The 12247-nt window shown below is 41.2% G+C and overlaps 6 non-coding genes across 6 annotated transcripts; all 6 read right to left on the bottom strand.

The window, feature by feature from the left end:
• Positions 1–549: 549 nt before the first annotated feature.
• On the bottom strand, positions 550–620 carry trnas-gcu (transfer RNA serine (anticodon GCU)). Its single transcript has one exon. It is a non-coding gene; the product is annotated as a tRNA-Ser (tRNA).
• Positions 621–2243: 1623 nt separating this feature from the next.
• trnag-gcc (transfer RNA glycine (anticodon GCC)) lies at positions 2244–2314 on the bottom strand. Its single transcript has one exon. It is a non-coding gene; the product is annotated as a tRNA-Gly (tRNA).
• A 1428-nt stretch (positions 2315–3742) lies between these two features.
• trnag-gcc (transfer RNA glycine (anticodon GCC)) lies at positions 3743–3813 on the bottom strand. Its single transcript has one exon. It is a non-coding gene; the product is annotated as a tRNA-Gly (tRNA).
• Positions 3814–5436: 1623 nt separating this feature from the next.
• Positions 5437–5507, bottom strand: trnas-gcu (transfer RNA serine (anticodon GCU)). The gene has a single exon. It is a non-coding gene; the product is annotated as a tRNA-Ser (tRNA).
• Positions 5508–7130: 1623 nt separating this feature from the next.
• trnag-gcc (transfer RNA glycine (anticodon GCC)) lies at positions 7131–7201 on the bottom strand. Its single transcript has one exon. It is a non-coding gene; the product is annotated as a tRNA-Gly (tRNA).
• Positions 7202–8629: 1428 nt separating this feature from the next.
• On the bottom strand, positions 8630–8700 carry trnag-gcc (transfer RNA glycine (anticodon GCC)). The gene has a single exon. It is a non-coding gene; the product is annotated as a tRNA-Gly (tRNA).
• Between the last annotated feature and the right edge of the window lie 3547 nt (positions 8701–12247).

The raw sequence follows: 12247 nt of genomic DNA, 5'->3' as shown, positions 1-12247 counted from the left end.
CAGCAATATGCGAATTAGGAGCAGGAGTAGCGCACTCGGCCCCACGAGTCTGTTGCGCCATTCAATAAGATCATGGCTGATCTGATTGTAACCTCGACTCCACATTCCCTCCTACCCCCATAATCTTTCACCCCCTTGCTTTTCAAGAATCTAGCAACCCTCTGCCTTAAAAATAGTTTGTGACTCTGCTTGCACTGCCTTTTGAGGAAGAGAATTCCAAAGACTCAGGACCCTGTGAGAGAAAAGATTTATCCTCATCTCTGCCTTAAATGGGCGACCCGTTATTTAAATCAGAAAGCAAGGGCTTCGATTCCCCAACAAAGGTCAACATAATTTCCATCTCCACCCTTTTCAGGCCTCTGAGGATCAAGTCACCTGTTCCTCCTCGAAAGTCCCACAGACACAAAGCAATCCTGTCCAACCTTGCACCAGAAATTAACTCATCCACTGCAGCTGCTTGCATAATTATAGTGGCCTCAACCACTACCTTCTTTTCATCAAGCAAGAGCCCAACACCACACACACTCTCGCCAAGACAAACACCAACTCTGCATTGACTGGGAATCGAACCCAGGCCTCCCACATAGCAAGCGAGAATTCTACCACTGAACTGCCAATGCCTGGCCAAACTCAAAAGCTCAGCAGTTCCTTAAGAAGCATTTAGAGTGAATGACCTCATCCTTGAAAACCATTTGCAGTGAATGACCACATGCTTAATAAGCATTTACACTGCTTGACCGTGTCCTTTACATGTCATTTACACAGGGTGTCCACATCGTTAAGAACCATTTACGCTGCATGACCACATCCTTCATAATCATTGACACTGATCTGCTCACATTCTTCATATTTCTTTACACTGAATGACCACTTCCTTCATTTTCATTTAACATCATCTACTTACATCCTTAATAAGCATTTACACTGCTTGACCGTGTCCTTTACATGTCATTTACACAGGGTGTCCACATCGTTAAGAACCATTTACGCTGCTTGACCACATCCTTCATAATCATTGACACTGATCTGCTCACATTCTTCATATTTCTTTACACTGAATGACCACTTCCTTCATTTTCATTTACCATCATCTACTTACATCCTTAATAAGCATTTACACTGCACGATTACATCCTCAATAAGTCTTTCCACTGATCTACCCAGATCCTGCATAATTATTTACACTGATGGCCACTTTCTTCATCTTCATTTATACTGAACTGCTCACATTCTTCATCTACATTTACACTGAATAACCACATCCTCAAGAATCATTTACACTGAATTACCACATTCTTCATAACCACTTGCACCGATCTGCGCACATCCTTACTCTCCAGTTTCACTGATCTGCACACATCATTATTGATCACTTACACTGAATGGCCACATACGTCTTAGTCATTTACACTGATCTACTCACATTACTAATCTTCATTTGCACTGAACGAAAGCATACTTAATAAGCATTTACAAGGAATGAGCACGTTCTTAATATTCATTTGCATTGAATGACCAAATTCTTAATAACCATTTATAATGATCTACCCACGTCCTTTATAATTATTTCACCTGAGCGACAACATCATTATTAAGCATTAAAACTGGACGCGCACATCATTCTTAATCAGTTACACTGAATGGCCACATACGTCTTACTCATTTACACTGATCTACCTACATCCTTACTAACACAGCAATATGCGAATTAGGAGCAGGAGTAGCGCACTCGGCCCCACGAGTCTGTTGCGCCATTCAATAAGATCATGGCTGATCTGATTGTAACCTCGACTCCACATTCCCTCCTACCCCCATAATCTTTCACCCCCTTGCTTTTCAAGAATCTAGCAACCCTCTGCCTTAAAAATAGTTTGTGACTCTGCTTGCACTGCCTTTTGAGGAAGAGAGTTCCAAAGACTCAGGACCCTGTGAGAGAAAAGATTTATCCTCATCTCTGCCTTAAATGGGCGACCCGTTATTTAAATCAGAAAGCAAGGGCTTCGATTCCCCAACAAAGGTCAACATAATTTCCATCTCCACCCTTTTCAGGCCTCTAAGGATCAAGTCACCTGTTCCTCCTCGAAAGTCCCACAGACACAAAGCAATCCTGTCCAAGCTTGCACCAGAAATTAACTCATCCACTGCAGCTGCTTGCATAATTATTGTGGCCTCAACCACTGCCTTCTTTCCATCAAGCAAGAGCCCAACACCACACACACTCTCGCCAAGACAAACACCAACTCTGCATTGACTGGGAATCGAACCCAGGCCTCCCGCATGGCAAGCGAGAATTCTACCACTGAACCACCACTGCATGGCCATACTCAAAAGCTCAGCAGTTGCTTAAGAAGCATTTAGAGTGAATGACCTCATCCTTGATAACCATTTGCAGTGAATGACCACATGCTTAATAAGCATTTACACTGCTTGACCGTGTCCTTTACATGTCATTTACACAGGGTGTCCACATCGTTAAGAACCATTTACGCTGCATGACCACATCCTTCATAATCATTGACACTGATCTGCTCACATTCTTCATATTTCTTTACACTGAATGACCACTTCCTTCATTTTCATTTACCATCATCTACTTACATCCTTAATAAGCATTTACACTGCACGATTACATCCTCAATAAGTCTTTCCACTGATCTACCCAGATCCTGCATAATTATTTAATCTGATGGCCACTTTCTTCATCTTCATTTATACTGAACTGCTCACATTCTTCATCTACATTTACACTGAATAACCACATCCTCAAGAAACATTTACACTGAATTACCACATTCTTCATAACCATTTGCACCGATCTGCGCACATCCTTACTCTCCAGTTACACTGATCTGCACACATCATTATTGATCACTTACACTGAATGGCCACATAAGTCTTAGTCATTTACACTGATCTACTCACATTACTAATCTTCATTTGCACTGAACGAAAGCATACTTAATAAGCATTTACAAGGAATGAGCACGTTCTTAATATTCATTTGCATTGAATGACCAAATTCTTAATAACCATTTATAATGATCTACCCACGTCCTTTATAATTATTTAACCTGAGTGACAACATCATTATTAAGCATTAAAACTGGACGCGCACATCATTCTTAATCAGTTACACTGAATGGCCACATACGTCTTCCTCATTTACACTGATCTACCTACATCCTTACTAACACAGCAATATGCGAATTAGGAGCAGGAGTAGCGCACTCGGCCCCACGAGTCTGTTGCGCCATTCAATAAGATCATGGCTGATCTGATTGTAACCTCGACTCCACATTCCCTCCTACCCCCATAATCTTTCACCCCCTTGCTTTTCAAGAATCTAGCAACCCTCTGCCTTAAAAATAGTTTGTGACTCTGCTTGCACTGCCTTTTGAGGAAGAGAATTCCAAAGACTCAGGACCCTGTGAGAGAAAAGATTTATCCTCATCTCTGCCTTAAATGGGCGACCCGTTATTTAAATCAGAAAGCAAGGGCTTCGATTCCCCAACAAAGGTCAACATAATTTCCATCTCCACCCTTTTCAGGCCTCTGAGGATCAAGTCACCTGTTCCTCCTCGAAAGTCCCACAGACACAAAGCAATCCTGTCCAACCTTGCACCAGAAATTAACTCATCCACTGCAGCTGCTTGCATAATTATAGTGGCCTCAACCACTACCTTCTTTTCATCAAGCAAGAGCCCAACACCACACACACTCTCGCCAAGACAAACACCAACTCTGCATTGACTGGGAATCGAACCCAGGCCTCCCACATGGCAAGCGAAAATTCTACCACTGAACTGCCAATGCCTGGCCAAACTCAAAAGCTCAGCAGTTCCTTAAGAAGCATTTAGAGTGAATGACCTCATCCTTGAAAACCATTTGCAGTGAATGACCACATGCTTAATAAGCATTTACACTGCTTGACCGTGTCCTTTACATGTCATTTACACAGGGTGTCCACATCGTTAAGAACCATTTACGCTGCATGACCACATCCTTCATAATCATTGACACTGATCTGCTCACATTCTTCATATTTCTTTACACTGAATGACCACTTCCTTCATTTTCATTTAACATCATCTACTTACATCCTTAATAAGCATTTACACTGCTTGACCGTGTCCTTTACATGTCATTTACACAGGGTGTCCACATCGTTAAGAACCATTTACGCTGCTTGACCACATCCTTCATAATCATTGACACTGATCTGCTCACATTCTTCATATTTCTTTACACTGAATGACCACTTCCTTCATTTTCATTTACCATCATCTACTTACATCCTTAATAAGCATTTACACTGCACGATTACATCCTCAATAAGTCTTTCCACTGATCTACCCAGATCCTGCATAATTATTTACACTGATGGCCACTTTCTTCATCTTCATTTATACTGAACTGCTCACATTCTTCATCTACATTTACACTGAATAACCACATCCTCAAGAATCATTTACACTGAATTACCACATTCTTCATAACCACTTGCACCGATCTGCGCACATCCTTACTCTCCAGTTTCACTGATCTGCACACATCATTATTGATCACTTACACTGAATGGCCACATACGTCTTAGTCATTTACACTGATCTACTCACATTACTAATCTTCATTTGCACTGAACGAAAGCATACTTAATAAGCATTTACAAGGAATGAGCACGTTCTTAATATTCATTTGCATTGAATGACCAAATTCTTAATAACCATTTATAATGATCTACCCACGTCCTTTATAATTATTTCACCTGAGCGACAACATCATTATTAAGCATTAAAACTGGACGCGCACATCATTCTTAATCAGTTACACTGAATGGCCACATACGTCTTACTCATTTACACTGATCTACCTACATCCTTACTAACACAGCAATATGCGAATTAGGAGCAGGAGTAGCGCACTCGGCCCCACGAGTCTGTTGCGCCATTCAATAAGATCATGGCTGATCTGATTGTAACCTCGACTCCACATTCCCTCCTACCCCCATAATCTTTCACCCCCTTGCTTTTCAAGAATCTAGCAACCCTCTGCCTTAAAAATAGTTTGTGACTCTGCTTGCACTGCCTTTTGAGGAAGAGAATTCCAAAGACTCAGGACCCTGTGAGAGAAAAGATTTATCCTCATCTCTGCCTTAAATGGGCGACCCGTTATTTAAATCAGAAAGCAAGGGCTTCGATTCCCCAACAAAGGTCAACATAATTTCCATCTCCACCCTTTTCAGGCCTCTGAGGATCAAGTCACCTGTTCCTCCTCGAAAGTCCCACAGACACAAAGCAATCCTGTCCAACCTTGCACCAGAAATTAACTCATCCACTGCAGCTGCTTGCATAATTATAGTGGCCTCAACCACTACCTTCTTTTCATCAAGCAAGAGCCCAACACCACACACACTCTCGCCAAGACAAACACCAACTCTGCATTGACTGGGAATCGAACCCAGGCCTCCCACATAGCAAGCGAGAATTCTACCACTGAACTGCCAATGCCTGGCCAAACTCAAAAGCTCAGCAGTTCCTTAAGAAGCATTTAGAGTGAATGACCTCATCCTTGAAAACCATTTGCAGTGAATGACCACATGCTTAATAAGCATTTACACTGCTTGACCGTGTCCTTTACATGTCATTTACACAGGGTGTCCACATCGTTAAGAACCATTTACGCTGCATGACCACATCCTTCATAATCATTGACACTGATCTGCTCACATTCTTCATATTTCTTTACACTGAATGACCACTTCCTTCATTTTCATTTAACATCATCTACTTACATCCTTAATAAGCATTTACACTGCTTGACCGTGTCCTTTACATGTCATTTACACAGGGTGTCCACATCGTTAAGAACCATTTACGCTGCTTGACCACATCCTTCATAATCATTGACACTGATCTGCTCACATTCTTCATATTTCTTTACACTGAATGACCACTTCCTTCATTTTCATTTACCATCATCTACTTACATCCTTAATAAGCATTTACACTGCACGATTACATCCTCAATAAGTCTTTCCACTGATCTACCCAGATCCTGCATAATTATTTACACTGATGGCCACTTTCTTCATCTTCATTTATACTGAACTGCTCACATTCTTCATCTACATTTACACTGAATAACCACATCCTCAAGAATCATTTACACTGAATTACCACATTCTTCATAACCACTTGCACCGATCTGCGCACATCCTTACTCTCCAGTTTCACTGATCTGCACACATCATTATTGATCACTTACACTGAATGGCCACATACGTCTTAGTCATTTACACTGATCTACTCACATTACTAATCTTCATTTGCACTGAACGAAAGCATACTTAATAAGCATTTACAAGGAATGAGCACGTTCTTAATATTCATTTGCATTGAATGACCAAATTCTTAATAACCATTTATAATGATCTACCCACGTCCTTTATAATTATTTCACCTGAGCGACAACATCATTATTAAGCATTAAAACTGGACGCGCACATCATTCTTAATCAGTTACACTGAATGGCCACATACGTCTTACTCATTTACACTGATCTACCTACATCCTTACTAACACAGCAATATGCGAATTAGGAGCAGGAGTAGCGCACTCGGCCCCACGAGTCTGTTGCGCCATTCAATAAGATCATGGCTGATCTGATTGTAACCTCGACTCCACATTCCCTCCTACCCCCATAATCTTTCACCCCCTTGCTTTTCAAGAATCTAGCAACCCTCTGCCTTAAAAATAGTTTGTGACTCTGCTTGCACTGCCTTTTGAGGAAGAGAGTTCCAAAGACTCAGGACCCTGTGAGAGAAAAGATTTATCCTCATCTCTGCCTTAAATGGGCGACCCGTTATTTAAATCAGAAAGCAAGGGCTTCGATTCCCCAACAAAGGTCAACATAATTTCCATCTCCACCCTTTTCAGGCCTCTAAGGATCAAGTCACCTGTTCCTCCTCGAAAGTCCCACAGACACAAAGCAATCCTGTCCAAGCTTGCACCAGAAATTAACTCATCCACTGCAGCTGCTTGCATAATTATTGTGGCCTCAACCACTGCCTTCTTTCCATCAAGCAAGAGCCCAACACCACACACACTCTCGCCAAGACAAACACCAACTCTGCATTGACTGGGAATCGAACCCAGGCCTCCCACATGGCAAGCGAGAATTCTACCACTGAACCACCACTGCATGGCCATACTCAAAAGCTCAGCAGTTGCTTAAGAAGCATTTAGAGTGAATGACCTCATCCTTGATAACCATTTGCAGTGAATGACCACATGCTTAATAAGCATTTACACTGCTTGACCGTGTCCTTTACATGTCATTTACACAGGGTGTCCACATCGTTAAGAACCATTTACGCTGCATGACCACATCCTTCATAATCATTGACACTGATCTGCTCACATTCTTCATATTTCTTTACACTGAATGACCACTTCCTTCATTTTCATTTACCATCATCTACTTACATCCTTAATAAGCATTTACACTGCACGATTACATCCTCAATAAGTCTTTCCACTGATCTACCCAGATCCTGCATAATTATTTAATCTGATGGCCACTTTCTTCATCTTCATTTATACTGAACTGCTCACATTCTTCATCTACATTTACACTGAATAACCACATCCTCAAGAAACATTTACACTGAATTACCACATTCTTCATAACCATTTGCACCGATCTGCGCACATCCTTACTCTCCAGTTACACTGATCTGCACACATCATTATTGATCACTTACACTGAATGGCCACATAAGTCTTAGTCATTTACACTGATCTACTCACATTACTAATCTTCATTTGCACTGAACGAAAGCATACTTAATAAGCATTTACAAGGAATGAGCACGTTCTTAATATTCATTTGCATTGAATGACCAAATTCTTAATAACCATTTATAATGATCTACCCACGTCCTTTATAATTATTTAACCTGAGTGACAACATCATTATTAAGCATTAAAACTGGACGCGCACATCATTCTTAATCAGTTACACTGAATGGCCACATACGTCTTCCTCATTTACACTGATCTACCTACATCCTTACTAACACAGCAATATGCGAATTAGGAGCAGGAGTAGCGCACTCGGCCCCACGAGTCTGTTGCGCCATTCAATAAGATCATGGCTGATCTGATTGTAACCTCGACTCCACATTCCCTCCTACCCCCATAATCTTTCACCCCCTTGCTTTTCAAGAATCTAGCAACCCTCTGCCTTAAAAATAGTTTGTGACTCTGCTTGCACTGCCTTTTGAGGAAGAGAATTCCAAAGACTCAGGACCCTGTGAGAGAAAAGATTTATCCTCATCTCTGCCTTAAATGGGCGACCCGTTATTTAAATCAGAAAGCAAGGGCTTCGATTCCCCAACAAAGGTCAACATAATTTCCATCTCCACCCTTTTCAGGCCTCTGAGGATCAAGTCACCTGTTCCTCCTCGAAAGTCCCACAGACACAAAGCAATCCTGTCCAACCTTGCACCAGAAATTAACTCATCCACTGCAGCTGCTTGCATAATTATAGTGGCCTCAACCACTACCTTCTTTTCATCAAGCAAGAGCCCAACACCACACACACTCTCGCCAAGACAAACACCAACTCTGCATTGACTGGGAATCGAACCCAGGCCTCCCACATGGCAAGCGAAAATTCTACCACTGAACTGCCAATGCCTGGCCAAACTCAAAAGCTCAGCAGTTCCTTAAGAAGCATTTAGAGTGAATGACCTCATCCTTGAAAACCATTTGCAGTGAATGACCACATGCTTAATAAGCATTTACACTGCTTGACCGTGTCCTTTACATGTCATTTACACAGGGTGTCCACATCGTTAAGAACCATTTACGCTGCATGACCACATCCTTCATAATCATTGACACTGATCTGCTCACATTCTTCATATTTCTTTACACTGAATGACCACTTCCTTCATTTTCATTTAACATCATCTACTTACATCCTTAATAAGCATTTACACTGCTTGACCGTGTCCTTTACATGTCATTTACACAGGGTGTCCACATCGTTAAGAACCATTTACGCTGCTTGACCACATCCTTCATAATCATTGACACTGATCTGCTCACATTCTTCATATTTCTTTACACTGAATGACCACTTCCTTCATTTTCATTTACCATCATCTACTTACATCCTTAATAAGCATTTACACTGCACGATTACATCCTCAATAAGTCTTTCCACTGATCTACCCAGATCCTGCATAATTATTTACACTGATGGCCACTTTCTTCATCTTCATTTATACTGAACTGCTCACATTCTTCATCTACATTTACACTGAATAACCACATCCTCAAGAATCATTTACACTGAATTACCACATTCTTCATAACCACTTGCACCGATCTGCGCACATCCTTACTCTCCAGTTTCACTGATCTGCACACATCATTATTGATCACTTACACTGAATGGCCACATACGTCTTAGTCATTTACACTGATCTACTCACATTACTAATCTTCATTTGCACTGAACGAAAGCATACTTAATAAGCATTTACAAGGAATGAGCACGTTCTTAATATTCATTTGCATTGAATGACCAAATTCTTAATAACCATTTATAATGATCTACCCACGTCCTTTATAATTATTTCACCTGAGCGACAACATCATTATTAAGCATTAAAACTGGACGCGCACATCATTCTTAATCAGTTACACTGAATGGCCACATACGTCTTACTCATTTACACTGATCTACCTACATCCTTACTAACACAGCAATATGCGAATTAGGAGCAGGAGTAGCGCACTCGGCCCCACGAGTCTGTTGCGCCATTCAATAAGATCATGGCTGATCTGATTGTAACCTCGACTCCACATTCCCTCCTACCCCCATAATCTTTCACCCCCTTGCTTTTCAAGAATCTAGCAACCCTCTGCCTTAAAAATAGTTTGTGACTCTGCTTGCACTGCCTTTTGAGGAAGAGAGTTCCAAAGACTCAGGACCCTGTGAGAGAAAAGATTTCTCCTCATCTATGCCTTAAATGGGCGACCCGTTATTTAAATCAGAAAGCAAGGGCTTCAATTCCCCAACAAAGGTCAACAGAATTTCCATCTCCACCCTTTACAGGCCTCTGAGGATCAAGTCACCTGTTCCTCCTCGAAAGTCCCACAGACACAAAGCAATCCTGTCCAACCTTGCACCATAAATTAACTCATCAACTGCAGGTGCTTGTATAATTATTTTGGTCTCAACTGCTGCTATCCTTCCCTAAAGCAAGACCCCAGTACTGGGCACCCTCTGAGTCTGCACCCTGCACCATGTCTGGTATAGTCACCCAACGATGATTTTTGCAGGATTTGCCAATTAGTGGCCTGACGCCAGGGTTGCCATCCAATTGAGGATGTCGGGTGGCCTCTCGATGCTAGAGAACAAATAGTAGGCCCTCCAGTACTGAAGGAGCTGCAGCCCACCTTTATAGGTAAGGGAAAGCGAGGGTGACTCCATCTTGAAGTGCTGCCTCAGCACTTTTTATAAAACTGAAGAAAAGGATGGCCACATTTGCTGGACCACCATTGTAGAGGGGAATCCCCTCCACAGGGCTTTTAGTTACGGCAATTGTGGGAGTGGTGGGGCCTCAAAGTGATCCTGGAGCTCTGCCCACTGCCAGCCCCCCCCCCCCCCAACCGCTCCTCCCCTCTGCTGTCTGCCACTGGGAGGCTGCTTCCAGGCTTCTACCATGCTCCTGTACTTATAAAAATCTTTGCTATTAATCTTGATACCATCCATTGGTTTTCTCTTTCCAAACTCTGTATGGCCTGAATATTTTGCTTGATCTCTTTTTACTGCTTTTTATAATGCTTCCTGTCTTACTCCTGTCCCTATTCTTTGCCCTTACATTACCTTTCTTCTTTTGTTTAATCCTATTCTACCTTTCTTGTTGACTATAGTATAATCACCCCAACAGTACTCTTTTGCCTTTCAGTCCATGTACTTGTTTTGTAATGTTCTAATTACCTTCTTGAATAGATTCCACTATTGGTCTATAGATTTACCATTTATTTCATCTTATTTCAGCCCTTTCCCTCTTCATCCCTTAAAAGTGATTTTTACCATTATATTCTTGCTAGCTTGCATTTAACTGTTCATTTGACATGATACAGTGATCTGAATTAGAATACTGTAATAACAGTTGTAATCCAAATATGATTGCTAATTAATTTAAATTGTCGAATATCATACTGATATTTTCAAATCTCTACCTGTCATAAATTGTAAAAAATCAATTACAAGTTGTCGCCTGATAGATATTTCAAGTGCTATGGCCGAGGCAGGAGGCATGTACTGTTAATTCAGACCCACTTCTCCACAGGTCACTACATATCAATAAATTTTCCCACTTCCCGAAACAGCCAATTAGATACTCTATTTGTCCCCAAAATAAAGCACACCAACCAGGTTTCTTTAATAAACAACAAAATTATCCATTTATTATAAACCAAGTCTTAACCAATAATGAAGTAAGTATGTATGCGAATTGAAATATTAAAGCCCCATATTATTATCCTAGCCCTCACGCACACGCACATACATATCAAAAACAATTAACCGGGATAAAAAGGGATTTTTGATTCCAGCTGTTACAAAGAAATAGAAGGAATAAAAATAACTTTATATGCAAAAATATGGAAAGAAGTCCTTGTTGTAGCAAGGTATCCTAAAGTCAAATAGTTGGCTGCCATTAGAAATCCTTCCAAGCAAGGTGGATGAACAGTCTATTTGGGTTGGCGTTCAAAGAAGTTCAACTGCCGAAGGCTTTACATCGGTCCCACAGCAGGTGTGCAGCAACAGAGGTTTCAGTACTCACATATTCAATGCAAAGTTCATTTGAAGATGCAACGTTTCTGCAAATCTTCAGGGTTTCCTCAAAATGCAGGAGGCAACAGTACAACTTCATACAAGCTTTTGCTTTTCAAGAGTAGGGATTCTTCAAAGAGAGGTAACAGTGGCCTGGATGTTCTTTAGATCTCCAGCAACTCACTTTAGTCCAACAAGGAAGCTAGCTTTTAACAGTTCAAAGTGAAACCAAAATAGTTCCCAGGTTCAGTCCCATCATAAATGTCACAATTCAGAAATAGCTCTTAAGTCAAACTCCATGTGGTGTTTACTTGAATTCATCTGTTTTCCAGTCCTTGTTTCCTGGTCAAACTTTTCTTGAACTTCCCTTCAAAAAAAACACCCAAGTTC

The sequence above is a fragment of the Heterodontus francisci genome, chromosome 1, assembly GCF_036365525.1.
Source record: "Heterodontus francisci isolate sHetFra1 chromosome 1, sHetFra1.hap1, whole genome shotgun sequence".
NCBI lineage: Eukaryota > Metazoa > Chordata > Chondrichthyes > Heterodontiformes > Heterodontidae > Heterodontus > Heterodontus francisci.
This window is presented reverse-complemented; position numbering and strand designations above follow the sequence as displayed.